This window comes from Triturus cristatus, chromosome 1_2, assembly GCF_964204655.1.
Source record: "Triturus cristatus chromosome 1_2, aTriCri1.1, whole genome shotgun sequence".
Lineage (NCBI taxonomy): Eukaryota > Metazoa > Chordata > Amphibia > Caudata > Salamandridae > Triturus > Triturus cristatus.
This window is the reverse complement of record NC_140580.1, coordinates 299,099,374-299,118,985: the sequence shown is the minus strand read 5'-3', so window position 1 is coordinate 299,118,985 and position 19,612 is coordinate 299,099,374. Positions and strand designations below refer to the sequence as shown.

Genomic DNA, 19,612 nt, shown 5'->3' with positions numbered 1-19,612 from the left:
CCTACCGACCAGAGGCTTCTGGTGTGGTTGAGCAAATGAATGGTACAATCAAAAACAGAATTGGGAAAATGTGTTTGGCCACTGGAATGAAATGGCCTGATGTCTTGCCTCTAGTATTGATGACCATACGTGCAACCCCAGATAGAACTACAGGGTTAAGTCCTCATGAAATAATCATGGGACATGCCATGAGGCATGCTTACATACCAGTCAACAAACTGATGACGATTTCTGAAGACATGGTGTTGGAGTACTGTAAAGGCCTGGGTGACGCAGTTCATTCTGTGTTTCATCAGGTTGGAGCGGATGCCACCACCCTTGAAAAGAAGCCAGCCCATGATATAAGCCCAGGAGATTGGGTGAGGATAAAGGTCCACAGAAGAAGAAACTGTTTGGTTCCCAGGTGGGGAAAACCAAGACAAGTCATTCTGACCACGACAACAGCTGTGAAGTGTGCTGGACTGAAAAACTGGATCCATGCCAGCCATACCTTGAGAAAACCAAATCCAGTGGATTGCAAGGAGAAAGAGTACTATGATGAATCAGAGTCAAATACTGAATCAGACAACGAAGAACCAAAAACACGAGAAAATCCTGAAAGGGGGGGAAAACAAACCAAAACAGATTCTAGTCCCCAGAAGTGTCTCTCTGAGAAGAAGATTGCAGATTTCTGACAGCTCAGATTCTGAAGACGAGCAGAGAAAGAAAGGTCCTAGAAAAGAACCTAAATAGAAGGAAGGAAAAGACAAAGAAGAAGCAGTAAAAGAAAATCAAAGAAAACAAATTCCAGATGAAAAATTGAGAGAAATTCCACCTGAAATAAAAGATTTTAATGAAGGGACAGATACAGAGAGAGAGGGACAGATACAGAGAGAGAGGGACAGATTGCGGAAGACCCCCGAGGAGGTGTAGGGAACTGCAACATCCAGCTAGGTGAAGGGACAAGTAGTCAGCAGGAAGATTGCGTGTCGGAGACCCGAGGAGGGAAAGAAGTAGGGAAACCAGAACAAGTGGTGGATAAAGAGACTGGTAAAAAGGAAAAGCATGTTGAGACAGAATCAGAAGAGAGTGAGAACGAAATACCTGAAGGTCGAGTTCTGAGAAAGAGAGCTTGGAGAGAAGAAAAGAGTGTCAAAGAAAGTAAATTGAAAAGAACTGTAAAACCAGAAGTTTGGCCGAACAAAATAAAGAGACTAAGATATCGATTGTCTCGAATGAAATCACCAAGAGCTGAACAGGTGAATGAAGTCACGAGTCAGGAAAAATCAAAGGAGGAAGAAACAGTTGTAACCAAAGAGTCCGGAAGAACAAGAAAACCTAACCAGAAGTATAAGTCGCCGGAATGGACGTATGTGGCCCTGCCTGAAGAACCCCAAGAGGCAGACAGTCAAGGAAATCCAGAGGAGGCTTTGCTGAAAGTGGTAGAAGAAGAATCAGAAATCCTGAGAGTTCTCTTGTCCGACATTGGAGAAGAAGAAGCGGAGATTCAGGAAATTCTGTATCTTGATTGGGAGAAGGAGGCAAAGGACGATGAGATGCCAAACTGAATAAACAAAGAAGCTGTTGATGTGGAAAACAAAAATAAAAGAGAAGAAGTAGAAAACTAGTGGAACCAAGTAGAAGCCTAGTAACCTTGAGTTAGAAACTGGTCAAAGTAGAAGAGGCTAAGTCAAAAGACACGGTCTATTTTAGTAAAGATGGCTAACATAGATGGTAGTAAAAATAGATGTACATTCATGAAAAGATGGTGTAAAACATGTTGCTGTAGTACAGGATTATTAATGCTTTTATGGAGCATCCTAGCTCTTGTAATATCAATTAAAGTCACAATAGATACAATAGAAGGACATGGTCAAAATAAAACTAACATAGGTAAAATTTCGAAGGTAGTACCGGCTGTAGAAACAAACATTCATTTGCATAAATATAGGTCTATTAACGATTTCTCTAATAATGTATTTTCAAAATTATTGTATGAATATGTAAAGACTATGGACGTTAGGGACTGCTATGTCTGCATGCAGTTACCCGCTTCTGTGGCAGAGGGAGTGACTTATCATCACCTTCCAGCTACTTATGGAATAACGTAGTGTAATAGCTAGCTTATTTTATGAGTTAGGGAAATTAGAGTATTATTTTTCAGATGTAGATAACATTTTTGCATTAGTACCTGCTAATAACAAGTTAAATAAGGTAACACCTGCTAAAGTTTTAGGTGAATTTTTCCTAGAGACTAGTGAACTAACATTAGAAGCTGTGTTTAAATATAATTTGACATGCAGTTTGCAGAAAGAAGAAAAGACATTTTTGAATATGGTTGAGGAAAGAAGGCATAAGATCTACAAAAAAGCATCAGAAGGAAAGGTTGAGAAAACGGCTTGGGATATAGAAATGGAAAAACATCTGACAAAAGGAGAGAGTCTACACCAACAATAGCTTTGGATAGGCCTCAAAAGGAAAATTTTGTATAATAAGGAATCACACTGCATATGATAATCTTTTTGTAGGTAATAGTGAGTGCCATGATACATACCGAATCATGGGTGGATGGGGATTTAAAGGTGGAAGAGATCCAGTATTTCCTGGAATATATTTTATCTGTGAGAACAGGGCATATTATCGTTTGCCAGACCATTGGTATGGCACATGTTATGTAGGCCTGGTATTTCCAAAAATATTTCACATGGACAGAGAAGAGGGTGTAAATAGTTTAAATAGTCATTTAGTGCGTAGAAAGAGAGAATATTGGGCAGAAATTGTGGGTGACATCTTTTGTGCATTGATACCAGCAGTGGGAATAACTCTGAATGCAAATAAAATTAGAAGATTATCTACAGAAGTGGATCGCTTGTCAACAAGCATTGCTAATGGATTCTTATTGGTTAATACTGAAATGGTTGCCATGCGTGCTATGGTAATGCAAAATCGACTTGCCCTTGACATTCTATTGGCAAAAGAGGGTGGAGTCTGTGGAATGCTGAAAGTTCCACATTGTTGCACTTACATTCCAGACGAAAGTAAAGATCTAAAGGTTTACACTAAAAATATTACTAAATTGCATGATGAACTTGTACCACTGGAGGTTGAAGATGTATGGACAAGAATGGGAAAGAAAATAGCTGCTATTAAAAATGTCTTAGCTAAAATAGGGAATATATAACTTTTTTTCGCATGCGTTTACTTCGCATGCCGTTGCTACGAGGTCGTTAGTACGACCGCGTTGTTATTTAGCATACCATTTGTACGCAATTCGGAACTACGAATTGCAGTACGGGGGTGCTGGATGTTGGAATAGTATAATTTACTATTCCAACTCCAGTCTATGCGGACACTAGGGAAGGTGTTGGATTTTAAATCCAACACCTTCCCCCCCTTACTGCAATTCGTATTTCCGAATTGCGTACAAAAACGGTATGCTAACTAACAACGCGGTCGTACTAACGACCGCCTACTAACGGCATGAGAAGAAACGCATGCGAAGTAAACGCCGCTTCCCAAAATAGGTAGTACTGTTATAGGTAAAATTCTATTTCCATTAACATGTGTGATATTTGCATTATTAGTGATAAGATTAGGGTGTATGTGTTGTAGAAATAAGAAAACAAATAATAAAATAAAAAGAGATAAACTTAAGAGAAAAGGAAAAGTTCCAGAAAAGGATTTTGAAGAGCTAGCTTTAGATGAGTGGAAAGAAAGTATGTATAAAAAGGCAAAAAGAGATGAATATGGAGAAACTGAATTATGAGCCATGAGTAAGAAGTCATTTCAAACTTCCGCAAAAGGGTATTAAATTTTGGGTGTTTTGTGGTGATAAAATCACCAAAGGGGGGATTGCTGGAGTGAGGTTTTCCTTAAAATGTGTATATCTCCTCCATTTTATCGTGTTATAATTAAAACGAATAACTGATTAATAGTTTGCTGTGTTTGAATAAATCAACATTACTAATTAGAAAATACACGTGGGAATCGCATTTGCATGGCCTGATTGATATGTAAACTAATTTTGTACGCATACTAATATGAGATATTTAGAATTTGCATGGTATATGTTGCTTTTGTGATTTGATTTGTGAATCGTGCTTTAAATTGTGAGTATAAACCGCAATGCGTGTTGCTTTTGCTAGATAAATACACACACATAAAGGGTTTAGTAAGGGAATAACATTTTAATAGTCATTTCCATGTATTAATTACGCTTTGTGTCTCTTTGCTTAAGTTGACCTTTCTGGAGTGGCCACAAAATGGCTGCCATCCCTATTTTGACAGACAGACGAGATACAGAAGTCACTGAGTGAAGTGCGCCTGCGCTAAAAGATGAGCAACAATAACCTCGTCCTGACCCCAGGCAGACTGTACTCGTGAAGGTCGCACCGGGAGGAGTGCCATTCCTCAGACAATGGACTTCTTTAAACTAAGAACTGTTATAAATGATGACACCATGGACACAAACCCGTATGGGAATCAACATGCCCTGATTGGACTAGTAACTGTTGCAAATTATTAGTAAATTAAGAACTACATCTAATGAAACATTGAGCGCATGCGAAATAGGAAGAATGATCCTGGATCCACCAATGAAATTTGTTTAAAAACATGTATTGTAACATTTTGTTGTTGATTTTACTATAAAAGAAGTAGACTAGAGAGGGTCAATAAGCTTGGTTTCCCTGACGTTATGCTGACGGAGCGGACGGTGACACTGCTGGACAGCTGCTTGCCAGAGACTCTGACGGACTGATCAGATGCCTAATTAATTTACGAACTGATTGATCGATTTATGGGCATAGAGACGAAAGATCTGATTTTGACATAGAGGACGTCATTTAGCCAGATTAGGTAAATATGTGAATCAAAATATTGAATGCTTTATGATTTTCCTTATGCTTTATTAGATAAATATTTCAATTCATTATGAGAACTGTGTCGGGTTATTATTTAGAAGTGTATTGATGTATATTGTTTAGAAGAATTAGGTGTCGCTTTTCCCAGCAACTAAGCTGATCCATGGCCTATAGCATGGGAGGACCTGCTAGGTTAGAAAGTATTGAGACCCTGGTGAGGTAGGGATGAATAGGTAAATTTGTCGTTATTCATCAGGTGATTGGTACAATTAATTTCCCCCCCCCTCCCATTTCCAGCGCATGGAATAGAGAAAAGAATTCCCCTCTCTCTCGAGGACCATTGATCTAAAGTAGAATGAATGATTGGTGTTATGGGCCCCATGAATGAATGAATGTGGTTGTTGAAGAAGATCTGTGGTCTGTGACGTAGAAAGGGGATTTTTGGTATTCAGCGCTGGAGCACGACGCTCCATGCTAGAGCTCAGAACAACATTTAAAAGAACACATAGGAAATAACATGGTGAAACATGCATCGCGTGCTGGTCGCGCAATGGACACCACCAGCGCACGATATATACAATTACAGTAGCCAAACTATCACACACAGTTTTAAAATTATGACTAACCGACTTCTATAGGCATAATTTACACTTGGGGAGCGGGTTTAACATATTTGTAAACTTCTTCAGGGAACTAACATAGAAATGCAAATATTAAATCAGCCAGGAAACACACATTATAAGTAACATGTTCGACACTATAAGAGCATTACTTCAATGACTTTTCAATCATTTCCATTTTGCGTGATTTGGTTACTGAACTAGTTTCGCATATAAATCTATATCATACATTAGTTCCATACACTGAGCATTTCCTTGGACCACCTGACAGAAAAGCGCAAGCATCTCTTTCAGTCGCTTGCAAGATGCATTTAAACGACTTAACAGCGAAAAGCACTTTCCAGAGAAGCACTGAAAATGTATACGAATACCCACACACCGTAACAGTCTTAAATAATGGTTTGACATTTGAGAGCACACGGTGCATGTTAAAAACGTCACATCTAGAGATGCTGACATTTTCACGAGTCCCAGATTAACAAACGCACAGTACTTATATTTTGCGTGGACGGAGCATCCAACCTCCAAACACTAAAGAAGAGAAAGCTAAACTAGAAGACACAGAGAAGAACAGTTTGGATGTTTCCATTTCGGCTAAATGAAAAACATGCAACGGTCTCCATTTCCAAATGAAAGGTAAATTAGCAGCATTTTAGGTACCCCATACCCCGTCTAACATTAAAAGCAAGCATGCCAACACTCACAAAGTACAGTGGATTTTCGACCTTCCCCCAGCCGACCACCCATCTTGAACTTACTTCCTGTCTCGCAATGAACTGTCTTTAGAAATGCGATTTCCGTACCTTGCTTCCGTTTCCAAATACCATCAAAATCCCGAAGGCAGAAGAAATCCACCAGAGAGTAAACGTTTGACAACTGACAGAGTAGGGTGGGAGTGTCGCCGGTAGTACCTAAACGTGAGTCGCTGTCCCGCCCACCAAGCATGCGATAGGAGAGAAAAAAAGATCGTCATAGAAGAGGCCGTCCAGCCAACCAGGAAGCGACCATGCCGCTCCGGAAGAGATCTTTCCTTATCGCTCCGGAAGGAATCACCGAGGGTTGGCTGTAATAGGCGTAGCTTGTCAGCAGTCTGAGAATATCATCCCGTCAGTGAACTGTGTGGGACCTTGTTTTCCGTCATTTTTTACTGTTTAGTTTTAGTTGATATTGATATATATATGTGTGTCACGAATAGACAAGTTTATGTCAAACGCTCGGGTGTCATCCACGTTTCTAATGGCTGTGGCATATGCCAGGGTCGGATTGGTAAACAGGGCAATGGGTAATGGATGGGCCCGTAGCTGAGTTTTCAACTGTGTGCAGGGTCGGATTAGGATCACAATTAGGCCCGAGCGCTCCCCAAAAAGTGGCCAACAATCCCCACCTGGTTAGTCTCAGTGAAATCTGGCTCGTTATTTGTTATAGTTTTGAATTGCGTGAACTCTGTCCAAAGTCATTGGAGACATAAGCACCAGTTAAATTGCACATCATCAAATCAATTTTCAGTATGGAAATTTAAGTGATGTGCCCAGAATCACAGGATGTTGTGCTGAGGCTTGGACTCGTACCCAGTTTCATCATCTGCATCTCTGACCATAGCGCTGCATTCAATAATATGCAACCCTCTCTCCTACCCCCAACAAGGCCTAAAAGACACTGGGGCTGAGGTGACATCACCTGGCTGCTAATGGAGCCACTTATCTTACTCCCCTTCCCAGCCCATTATAGCCTGGGGTGAGATGGGGGAGAGGGTTAGGTGAGAATGGCCAAATATCACCTGCCGCCCTGCCAGGCCTCTGCATCCAACACACCCTCCTTGCGCCCCCCCCAATTGTCTAAAAGTGATGACCCTGTGGGTGGGGGGGTGGGGATAACTGCTTCATTTTGACACCTCCCTTGCCAGCTAAATGCCCTGAGGCTATAATGGGCTGTGGTATTCGTTACATAGCATAGCATTTAGGTCTTGTCTCTTTAATTAGAACATTCTGTGTTAGAACACAGACTAGGTCATAGGCTTAGGGTGTTTACTGTGGCAGTTATGATTTAACCTGGATCTAGATGAGACGCTCATCTCATATCTCCTGTAACCTGATATCTATGCTGTACATGATTCAACCTGGCATTAAACCTACATTTGGTTAACCTTATCCTGTGACTTGGAGTTCGTGTGACATGAAGCTTGCTACAATTTGGTACCAGGAGTGGGGTCAGAGACATCGTGCTGCAAATCAACAAGCCTAATCTCGGAGGACCTCACGGGACTAATTGGACTTCAGTTCATGCTCCATTTCAAACTAAATGGTAACTAAGCCATCGTGCGTTTTTCTAAAACTACTGGATTGATTGGTTCCAGATGAAATTGCTGGTGAAATTGCTTTAATTGACTGTTACTTGAATCTCTTCGTGATAGCCTGCAGCGTGAAATACATCTGTTACCAGTTAGACGATCTTCATTAGGAAGCGCCGTATTGTATTATTCAACTTTATTCGAGCGCGTCCTGATTTGGCAAAGAACGTTGTTTTACAATATTTCAAATAACGCTTACTTCTGGCATCGTTCGAATCTAGGAGTCACAGGCGGAGCTCGAGGTTCTATGTTCTGGCGTCTTCTTCTCTCAGCACTCTCCCGTCAACTGCGAGGCATCCTGGGATGAAAACGCGCTGACGTCATGCGCACTTTGGCGGCCATTTTGGATTGGGAAACATTTTGCACGAAGCGGAACGAAAATCGGTTACAAGCATAAACTGTGGGAAATATACATTTGGAGTACACGGACGATCTACGCCTCTCAGTTTGACCGTGATTCACACATCATTAGCCAAGGTGTTGGGCATTGTGAGTTTCTTTTTCAAAGTACATTGTGGGGAGTAAATTTATAACTGTCTCAACAATAATACCAAGAATCACTTCACAATGGCATCCAGCCAAGGTGTCATCCAACCTGCGCCATTTTTACCAAAAGCAGGCAAACCTGATCTGAAATGGGTAGAATGGCTCAGAGATTTTGAAAACTATCTCACAGCCATTGATGCAGACAATTACTCGCCTAAAAGGAAATTGGCTTTGTTAGTTAACCACCTAGGTACGGCAGGTCGCAGGGTCTTTGACAATTTACCAAGACACCCTGCTCCCTCAGTTGAAGACACAATTTGGAATGTATATACTGAAGGGAAACTACGTATGGCTAAACAATACTCGGATACTCCAAGTGTTCTACTAGAACGATACAACTTTGCAATGTGCAAGCAATCCAGTGAAGAGTCGGTTGAAGACTACATAGCTACTTTGCGTGTTTTAGCTGAAAAATGTGAATTTGGATCTGAAATTGATACTTACATTAGGGACCAATTTGTGTTTCATTGTTTCTCAAAGAACGATTACTTGCTTCACGTAACCCTAATCTGACTGAAACTATTGATATAGCGAAAAGCATAGAGAGATCAATTGTCACTTCAAAAGTATTGTCAGGACAGCAAAATCAGTCTTTAAGTACTGATTTACAAACATCGGTACGACCGGTGTGTGCCTCTAATGTAAGCTTGGTTTCTGATGAGAACATAGTGTGTGCTATCAGTAATAGACAACCATTTAACAAGAATAGAGGTTACAAAAACCAGGCTCAAAGGGGTCAATTGGTTTGTTATCGATGTGGGTCAAGAACTCATATCGGGAACAACCTTAATTGCCCTGCTTTGAATAAAAGATGTACTAAATGCCAGAAAATTGGCCATTTTCAAGGTTCTTGCAGGAGTAATGTAAACCCTGGTTTGAACAGAGTCAGAATATCCAACATTGCATTGGATGAACAAGAGGTTCAAGAGTGTATGACGGATTTTGGAAACATTGTGGTCACCATTGAGGTACCGGAATCACTTGGTAAACCAATAAAAGGACCGTTAGTCGACATGAGTATAAGTGGTAAGATAATTCCAGCAATGGCTGATTCAGGTGCACCTGTCACTATTCTGGCGGATTGTACATTTTATCAGCTGTGGCCCAAAGATATGTCTCTTATTGCTCCTGATATTAATCCCAAAGCATTTGGGGAACAGGACATAGATCTTTTGGGTTATTTCCTAGACAAATTAGAGTGTTTAGGAAGGGCTGTCAGAACAAAGATATATGTAGCCATAAAAGGAAGGAACATCATAGGTTGGAAGGATCTTGCCTTGTTAGGGATTATATTGCGGCCTGGTCAAGACCCTCCAATTGTTCTCGGTGATCTCCCTTCCAGCATGTTGGCAAGTATCCAAATTGATATGAAGGTGGACAACATCACGAAGTCCTTTCCCGATGTGTTCAAGAATACTGTAGGTGAGGTAAAAGGGTATGAACATAGCATCAAGCTAAAAAAGAACCCAGTACCAATAGTACACAAGGTTAGACCAGTACCTCTTACGGTTAGGAAGGAGTTGAAGGTTTTGCTTGATAATCTAGAGGCTGAGGGAATAATATCACCGATTGATTCATCAGAATGGATTTCTCCGGTGGTTTTGCGAAAAAAAAAGAGTGGGGAACTCAGGCTGTGTGTAGATTTAAGGTCATTAAATCAGAATATCCTTGTAGATTGTCACCCATTACCTCTTATACACGAGATGCTAGCGAAGATAGGGAAATCTAAAATCTTCTCCACTATAGATTTACACTCTGCTTATCATCAGATTAAACTCACCTCAGACTGTCAAGCACTCACTGCGTTTGTAACTCCCTTTGGAGCTTACAAATACTTAAGATTGCCGTTTGGATTAGCATCGGCGGCAAGCGTTTTCCAAAAATTGATGGATGGTCTTTTTGGGGATACACCACATGTACAGGCATATCAGGATGATGTATTAATACACACTGAAACTGAAGAAGAACATATAGAAATTCTTAAGAAAGTTTTGTCCATTTTACAAGACAGAGGTATGACAGTTAAGGCCAATAAATGTAAATTGTTAGTTGATAATGTCGAATATTTAGGACACAACATTTCATCTGAAGGTATAAAACCTAAATTCTGCAATGTAGAAGCAATACGCGATGCACCACCACCTACTGACAAGGATTCTTTGCGATCATTTTTAGGCCTGTGCGAATATTACGCTAGGTTTGTTCCAGGCTAGGCACAATTAATTCAACCATTAAGACTTCTGTTAAAAAAAGGAATGAAATTTGAATGGAATGACATATTGCATGAAGTATTCAAGGAAGTTAAGTTGTTAGTCATTAACGCCCCAGCTTTACACCCATTTGTCTCAGACGCAAAATCCTTCATTGCAGTGGATGCCAGCCAGAAAGGTCTTGGTGCAGTTTTTGGTCAATGGATAGATGGAAAGGAAAAAACTATTGCATTTGCCTCTCGCACTTTGACTTCCACAGAATGCAACTATAGTACAATTGAGCGGGAGGCACTTGCTATAGTTTGGGCGGTACAGAAATTCAAAACGTATGTTTGGGGTACTCGTTGTGAGATTTTCACAGACCATAAACCGTTAGTTTCGTTACTGAGTGGCAACGGATTGGGTAAATCTTCAGCGAGATTAGTTAGATTATTGTCCAAATTGCAGGAATATAACTTAAATGTTGTGTATATTCAGGGTGGTAAAAACACTCGGGCTGACTGTTTGTCACGTATACCTTTGCCTGATTGTGGTGAAGGTGAGGATGACTGTCACAAGGATTGCGTGGTAGGTCTCATAGATGCCGTTGACAAGTGCAATGGGAGCATTTCTCAGGAAGAGTGGGCTGCTGCAATGGATGTTGATGACACACTTAAAAAGGTGGAAATTTTTAACAAAAGTAAATGGCCAACTGGAAAAGGGTTGAGTAGTGAGTTAAGGAGTTTTGCCCAAATCAGTGAGCAAATTTCGTTTGAGAACGGGGTTTGTGTGAGGAATGGTTTGTTTGTCCCTCCTGCATCATTAAGGAATAAGATCATAGATATTGCACACGAAGGGCATTTAGGAATTTCTGCAACTTGTAAGATTCTTAGGAACATATTCTGGTGGCCATCCATGGATAAACAAGTAGCATTGTTTGTAGAGAATTGTCCTAGTTGTGTGGTATCAGACAAACACTGGAAAGTTCATGTAAAACCTTTGATCACGGTATCCTTTCCAGACCTACCTTGGGACAAAATTGCTCTAGATTTTTCAGGTCCATTCAACATATTGCCTTCTGATAAAAAATATTGCATAGTGGCGATAGATTATCATTCTAAATGGATTTATTATTCATTTGTTGAAGCAGCCAATTCGATCAATGCTATCTCATTTCTTCAGAATATCTTTAAAAGTGAAGGTACTCCCAGTTTTGTAATTACAGACAATGGCCAACACTTTATTTCACAACAATTTACCAGTTTCCTTGAGAGTGCTGACATAAAACATTGCCGTGTAGCACTTTATAGTCCGTCATCTAATGGATTAGTTGAGAGGGCTAACAGATTTATTAAAGAAGGGGTGCAGACAGCCATTGCAACAAAGGTTGAGGTTGGTGCTTTCTTACAAAAGAAACTATGGGCTTATCTGACAACGCCTCATTCTACCACTGGTGTTTCACCTTTCAAAGCACTTAGGGGAAGGGAAGCCAGATCCAAATTGGTGCCACAATGGTTCAAGGGTATGGAGGCTGGCTCTTTGTTGTTGAAGAAAAGAAACACCATGACGAATCTTCAAGAGGTGAAAACTAGGGTTGAAAACAAGCAATTGGTTCAAAAAAGGAACTATGATGGCACTTCTGCTCATCATGTTCCTTTTATCAAAGTTAATGATTGGGTTATCATTAAGAAACCTTTTAAAGTGGTTAAAGGCCAATCTAAGTTTTCTTTGCCAGTTCAAGTAGAGAAAGTTACTGAATCTTCTGTGTTTTTAGGTAATAAGGGGTGGTGGAACAAAAACAGTGTGGCAAAGGTTTCTGATAATCAAGTCAAGATTTTCAACAAAGTTTATTCTGATGTTTATGATGGAGAAGATGAAGGGTTTAATTTTGGTCCTGATTTGAATGATAACTTTGGTCTGGATAACTCTACTCCTAATCATGATTTGTATGTCAGTCCTGATTTGGATGTTAGTGTTGATTCTTCAGATCAAGCCACCTGCTCCATGGACGAGGTATCTGCACGTGTTCATCGTGTTTGTAAGGTGCCTCAAAAAATTCAATGACTATGTAATGTATTAATCTTTGTTTTTGGTTTAGGTTTTATTGTTTTGTTTATGGGGGGGGGTATGTGGTATTCGTTACATAGCATAGCATTTAGGTCTTGTCTCTTTAATTAGAACATTCTGTGTTAGAACACAGACTAGGTCATAGGCTTAGGGTGTTTACTGTGGCAGTTATGATTTAACCTGGATCTAGATGAGACGCTCATCTCATATCTCCTGTAACCTGATATCTATGCTGTACATGATTCAACCTGGCATTAAACCTACATTTGGTTAACCTTATCCTGTGACTTGGAGTTCGTGTGACATGAAGCTTGCTACATGGGCTGTAAAGGATCTCTTTGTTAAAAGCAGTAACCCATTTACCCATCTACATACATCTGTCTAAACCTATAACAACCAAATGCGCATTGTCTATTTAAATAAATGTGAAAATATACTAGCTGCAGCGTCTTTTTTTGCTTGTGACAAAAATAAATGTGGATAAAGATAAAATGGCCCAAAAATAAAAATGGGTCAATACAGACAGAAATGTTAAAAAATAAATACCATAAAACCGGAAGCCCTATACATAATAAACACAAGGAGACTTACTTAAAGTGGCTTCCGCTTCAATGTTTTTGCCAGCTTTACATCTGGCGACAAGCTGCATAGGCGTTCATCAATTTTGTGCTGTTATATATATTTTTGGTACTCGGTCTTGCTGCGATTTCGAACTCTGCATCCGAGGATCACCCTGCAGACTTCCCTATTGAATTTACTGTTCTGCAGGTTTCTTGAGACTGCGTGCCAAAGGAGATGAGCAGTGTCTCATGCATGCATTGATTGTTTGAGCCTGCGTGTTCAGACAGGCATCTCACAAGCTTGCTTATCGAGCGGCCTTTGAACATGATGCTCTTTATCTTCAACGTATTACTTGACGTAACATCAAGGACACCTATGTTTCGGCGGCCATCGCCCAAAACAAACTGACCCTCACACATCTTTGTATAGTAGAAAGGCCACTTTATTTAGAACAGGTAAACTCTCAAATAACTCGGCAAATTTATTTATTTATTTCTCTTTACAATTTAGAATACTAAGCCAAAACCATTTCTAAAATCACATTTCCCCATTTCAAAACTTTAAACCAACCTTCAACTTCTCTTTGTTACCTTTACCCTGTCATTCTTATCTTCCCCTTTTTCCCTACCCGTCTTCCTGGGATGCCGGGTAAGACCGCTCCTGCCTCACCCACCCCAAACCTTGCCTTTACCAATGAACATTGCCCAAGAGTAACCTGCCTAATAGTGGCTATTTTTTTTTTTTGGGGTTGGGAGGGTGGGACTTCATTTTCCTCCTCTCCCCCTCGCTCGCGCTTCCGTGCTCTTCGCGCACCTGCATAACTTAACTACGCGCGCCCCTCTCTAGCGTCCCTACGTGGCCCGTTCCATTCGGGCGAACAGCCCCAGGGGGAGACTGTTTCTCTGCTCCCCCTGGGGCCCCCTCGCCCAAAACAAACTGACTCTCACACATCTTTGTATAGTAGAAAGGCCACTATTTAGAACAGGTAAACTCTCAAATAACTGCAAATTTATTTATTTATTTATTTCTCTTTACAATTTAGAATACTAAGCCAAAACCATTTCTAAAATCACATTTCCCCATTTCAAAACTTTAAACCAACCTTCAACTTCTCTGTGTTAACTTTACCTTGTCATTCTCATCTTCCCCTTTTTCCCTACCCGTCTTCCTGGGATGCCGGGTAAGACCGCTCTTGCCTCACCCACCCCAAACCTTGCCACCCAGGAAAACCGAAGCGTTTTCCTGTCCCCACCAACCATTGCAGCCGTAACCTCCCTTCAGCGATCTTTGCTGTTGCACCACAGGTCAACAGCCAATTCCATTGACAAACAATCCCTGATTTCCAAAATGTAATATGCCAGGCCCAACTCCGACAAATGAACCCCATCCGCTCTGAATAACTGTCCCTCTGTACTGGTGATGTTTCCATGTGACAGATACCTTATGCCCATTCCCGCACAATAGTTTTTCATTTCTTTATTCAGCTTTTTGCGTGCTCTGTCCATTGCCACTTGGTCTCTCGCTTGCCTCCAATGCTGCAGATAAACAAACTCAGTCCATACGACTGTCGTTCCCAACCAGTTGTCCTTGATCATCGCTAGATCTAATTTCATGTTTTTTAACAACGTAAGACCTGAAAGCGATACGAGATCATTCTCTCCTAAATGTATCAACAGCAAATTTGGCGGCCGTCTATCACACCTCAATCTTTTGAGAGTTGGGAACCGTTCCTCCCATTTCATGCCGCCTTTTCAATGCCAAAGCAACTCATGTCCTGCACTTGGGAGGCCGAGGCTGCAACCATAAATCTGTCTTTCAGCGAAGAGGCCTGCCCATTTGACAAAGGAATGTCCGATGATCCATACGTGGCATTTACCGGACAAAGTGCGGATATCACCTAATATATAATAAAAAGAATTAGCACGCCTTACTAACATTTACTAAATCTACTTGCGTACATAACGTGTACAACACCTGGATCTCCACCTGCCAATTCTTTGAATGGAATCCCACCCTAACCCCAACTTCGCAGCGTCCGTCGCTGCTCCTATTCTGAATGAATGAGTCGCATATTCTGAAGGTGATTCTCCCACTAACAACAAAACTTTCCTCAGCACCCCCAAAAGCTGTGTACTGGTAACATGATGGCCTGACTTATGCACGAAAATATAAGCTGCTGTGGTGGTAATGGATTTGTCCTGCAACCCCTCCCACTCTAAAACTGGGCAACACTCCACCAGGCCACTTTTATTCAGAAAAACCCAAACACCCCTCCCCAATTGGTCAGTTTTTGAACTTCGTAACCAAATCCGAAGCCTCTGCTGTTCACAAATCACTTCGTCATAACGTAGGCCTGCTGTCCCTCTGCCCCCCAATATCTCTGACACTCGAAACGCTCCGAAAAAGAGCCAAATGATTGCCAGCCTGAACAATGCTGTCTCGTGAGCGCTATAACAACAATGTGGTAACTGTTGCACCAGTCTCTGCAGCAGCTGAAAAGAAATGGGGGCCCTAGGCAGCCGCCTTGTTACCCTCCTTTTGCTCAAACCTTTCAACATTCTTCGCACCAGAATGCCGTCAACAGGGTCAAAGCCCCAGTGTAACTGTTCGTAAAAGGATACCCCAGCCAGTTTACCCGCTATGGTATTAGATGACAAAGTTTAAGATAAGGTAAGCAAACTGTTGCTTCTCCCACCCCTTGCTGTCACATTGTACATAACTCATAAATTGTAACCACGCTTGTCTGTAAGATTTCCTTGTGGAGTCCGCTACTGAATTTTCCACAAGCCTTTCAATTGTCAGTTCCCCAACGCCCAGATGCTGTCTGACAGAAGGGTTTTGCTGTCGTCCGCCCCTGGTGCCAGTTCGCGAAAAAGCTGCCAATTAAAACGGGAAAGGGCGTCAGCAATACAGTTATTTACCCCTGGTATGTGTTTGGCTCTGAACATAATATTCCATTGCAAACTCACCAACATAAACTTCCGTAACAAGCGTAACACTCTCACATCTTTGGCTTTTGATGATTGAGTAGATTCACCACGGACATATTATCAATATTGAACAACACAGATCTATTTTGAAGCTCTTTGCCCCATATGACCAGCGCTGCCAAAACCGGAAAAAGTTCTAAAAAGGCGATGCTGCGCCCTTGTGTCATCCAGTGCGCTGGCCACTGCTCCGAACACCACCGACCGTCCCAAAAGATACCAAAACCTTTGGAACCAGCCGCGTCTGAATATATCTGTACTTGCCAGATGAAACGGTCTTCAATGAATTGTAACGGCACTCCATGGAAATCCTCCAAGAAAACCAACCATACTCTCAAATCTTCCTTCACCATTTTGGATATGCGGACTCTATGATGTGGCCGCCAGGCGCCCGACAGCGCCATGCCTAAGGCCCGACAAAATGTCCTACCTGCCCTTACTACTCTGCAAGCGAACGTCAAATAGCCCAGTAGGCGCTGTACCTGTCTAAGCTCCAGTTTCGTTTTTAACAATGTTTCCTCCACACATTCTCAAATTTCACGTACTTTCCCTGCTGGCAGCCTGGCTATTTGTGCTACCGTGTCTATTTCAATGCCAAGAAATGTTAATCGGCTCTGTGGCCCTACCGTTTTGTCCGGCGCCAATGGCACTCCCAGCTCCTTCATCAATTTGCAAAAAACGTCCAAGGCTGTTTGGCACTGCCTAGTACCTGCCTGACCCATGAAAAGGAAATCATCCAAATAGTGACAGGAGGCTCCGTGCTGGTAACTCTGCGAAAAAACCCAGTGCAGGAAGGTGCTAAATCGCTCAAAGAGGGCGCAAGACACCGCACACCCCATAGGCAACACTTTGTCAACATAATAGTGCCCTTCAAAATACATTCCCAACAATTCAAAGTCGGTTGGATGAATCGGGAGGAGCCTAAACGCCGACTTGATATCGCATTTAGCGAGCTGCGCACCTTCACCTACAAAATTCACCCGCTTCAGGGCCTCGTCAACTGACTTATAAGACACTGCCGTGCCTGCTGGGGCAATAAAATCATTAATAGAATAGCCTTCTGGCCAAGACAGGTGCTGGATCATTCGAAATTCCCCAGCTGCCTTTTTAGGGATGACCCCAATAGGCGAAATGATCAAATTTGGCAAGGGACACATCTCGAACGGGCCGGCTACTCTGCCCAATGACACTTCTTCAGACAGCTTATCTCGAACTATGTGAGGGAACTCCATTGCTGATTTCAAATTATCTGCCCACCGACCTTCTCTGGGCCCTTGATAACTAATCTTGAAACCCTCCAAAAAAAAAAAAAAAACAATGTGCCAGCCGCTGTCTTATCATGATATGCTTCCAACCATGGTATCATTGCCTCCAAATTAATTGGCGAAGCCGCCTTTTGGCATAAATTGTAATGGTGCCCCTCTACCCCTGGCCCCCCATCCCTGCTCGGGCCCTCTCTGCCCACTAGCTGCATTAAATGTGGTGAAGCACTGGGCAATTGCATGTCGCCCCCCACATTGTGAACATTCATGTCGAAAGCGACACGCCTGCCTGGTGCATAATCCCCTATTAAAATTCCAGCAGGCTCCAGAAAAGGTATTAGAACATTTTCTTGAAGTATTTGACAGTATAATTGGTAGAATCACCAAGTATGAGCACAATATAAAGCTCAAAGAAAATGCTATTCCAATTGCTCACAAGGCTAGACCCATACTCCTAAGTGTGAGAGATGATCTTAAGCAGTTGTTAGATAAATTAGTTATGAAAGGTGTGATTATTTCCAAGGATTCCATTAGTGAGTCAATCTCATTGTAGTAGTGTGTAAGATAGATACATTTTATTGTTTAAATTTCTTAAAAACCATCACAATATAGAGGACACAATAAAATAATACATCATAACAAAAGGGAACAATAGTGCAAAAGTCCTGTCATGTGGCTCTGACAAAGACCAACTTCCCTAAAGTGCAAAACAATTGTCACCAAAATAGGTTAAACAAGAATAAAATCAATCCTAAAAAAGGGTTATAGGCCAACCCCCTGTTAAAAACATTAATACTCAGGAATTTGTTGGTCCCACAGCCAATCATTTTTGAGTTTCTTTAAAAAATGTCACACTTCGGGCTGTTAGCAGTGGGCTTATACCGCTCAAGAATTCAAAAATAGCTGTGTTGAAGTCCCTTATGCCGAGATTACAAAACTGTGGTTCCAGCTAAAAACATCTAAGATATTTTTAAACTGGGGAAACGCATATCGTGTGCTAAACGTTCTGTTGTAACTTCCCCTTTAATATGTGATTCTCTGTTGGGAATGTTATATACATCAGTGGAATGTTGTGGGGACCTCGGGGAGTCAGAGTGTCAATTACCTCGACTACTGCTGGTGGAATTATCTGGTTGGTGTAAATAAACCTCCTCTTCAAGACTTAATAGATGTATCCATCGTTTTATTACTTTCCTTTGGAAAGTTACATAACCTACACTGTTGATCAAGAGACCTAGCAAATATTCCGAATCTGTAGACTTTTAAAGGGATTAGCCTTCATCTCAATCTCAATAGCTCTTGCTTCACTAATAGTTCAGTGTGGGAAGATAGGTACATGGCTCTCCCGGGCTCCTGATATACCTAGTCACATAGAGTAGTGTGAGCTTTTGGGACAGTTCTTCAAAATCTGTGACCCTCGATTGTGACTGTGCCGATTTTAGCAATAGTTTTGCTGAAAGCTTCAAGGATAGATTAGGAAGTGGAATGATCAAAGTCTACAGGTATTCCATTGCAACCCTCAGGTAGCGTTCCTATAGTAGAGCTTTATGAAGGATGCCTCGGTAAATCATTTCCTTAAGTGATCCTGGTTCTGCTTTACTAAGCTTCCCATAATATTCCAGAAATCGGGTCAGTAAAATTAATGCTTGTTTAAAAAGCCTGAATTTCAGGCAATCCTGACAAGATATGGCAGCATTAGGGAGGTTGAAATTCTTCTAAAATACCTGAATTGGGCTTTGTCTCGTCAGCCATTAAAAATCAAAGTACAATACCTAAGAGTGGGCATGAATTTGGCATTGATTACATAAGCCAGTAAGATCAGGCCTATTAATTGTCGAAGCCAGCTTTTTAAAGCTCATTGTCACTAACAAAGCAGAAACTTTGAGGTGCTCTAAGCAATGTTCCCTCTAATTTCTTTCCTTTATGTGCAACAAAAACAAATCATGATTTGTGTGAGAAAGTTGCACTCAGTAACGCAAAGTAGCAGTTTGCCCTACCTTGTGCTACTTTGCAACAAAGCGGTGTTCCATAGATGGTACATGGGCGACTCCTGTGGGTTTTGTGACAAATCCCTATCTATTAACATTTATAGAGAGGGATTTGAGCCAGAAAAGTACGTCTCGTTGAGACGGGCGTAATAGTGAAGCAACTTGCGCACCTGCATAACTTAACTACGCGCGCGCGCCCCTCTC

General features: G+C 41.5%; 1 protein-coding gene across 3 annotated transcripts in view; it reads right to left on the bottom strand.

The window, feature by feature from the left end:
* MICU1 (mitochondrial calcium uptake 1) overlaps positions 1–19,612 on the bottom strand; it is a 730,309-nt gene that overhangs the window by 635,576 nt on the left and 75,121 nt on the right. Inside the window, exon 1 of one of the 3 annotated variants that reach the window (XM_085603832.1) lies at positions 6,265–6,458. The exons of 1 other annotated variant lie outside the window; for it this stretch is intronic. The gene's annotated coding sequence lies outside the window, so the exon portion shown is untranslated. Of the gene's footprint in view, positions 1–6,219; positions 6,459–19,612 lie in introns of those variants that run through there. One more of the 3 variants, XM_085603834.1, reaches the window with a different exon arrangement.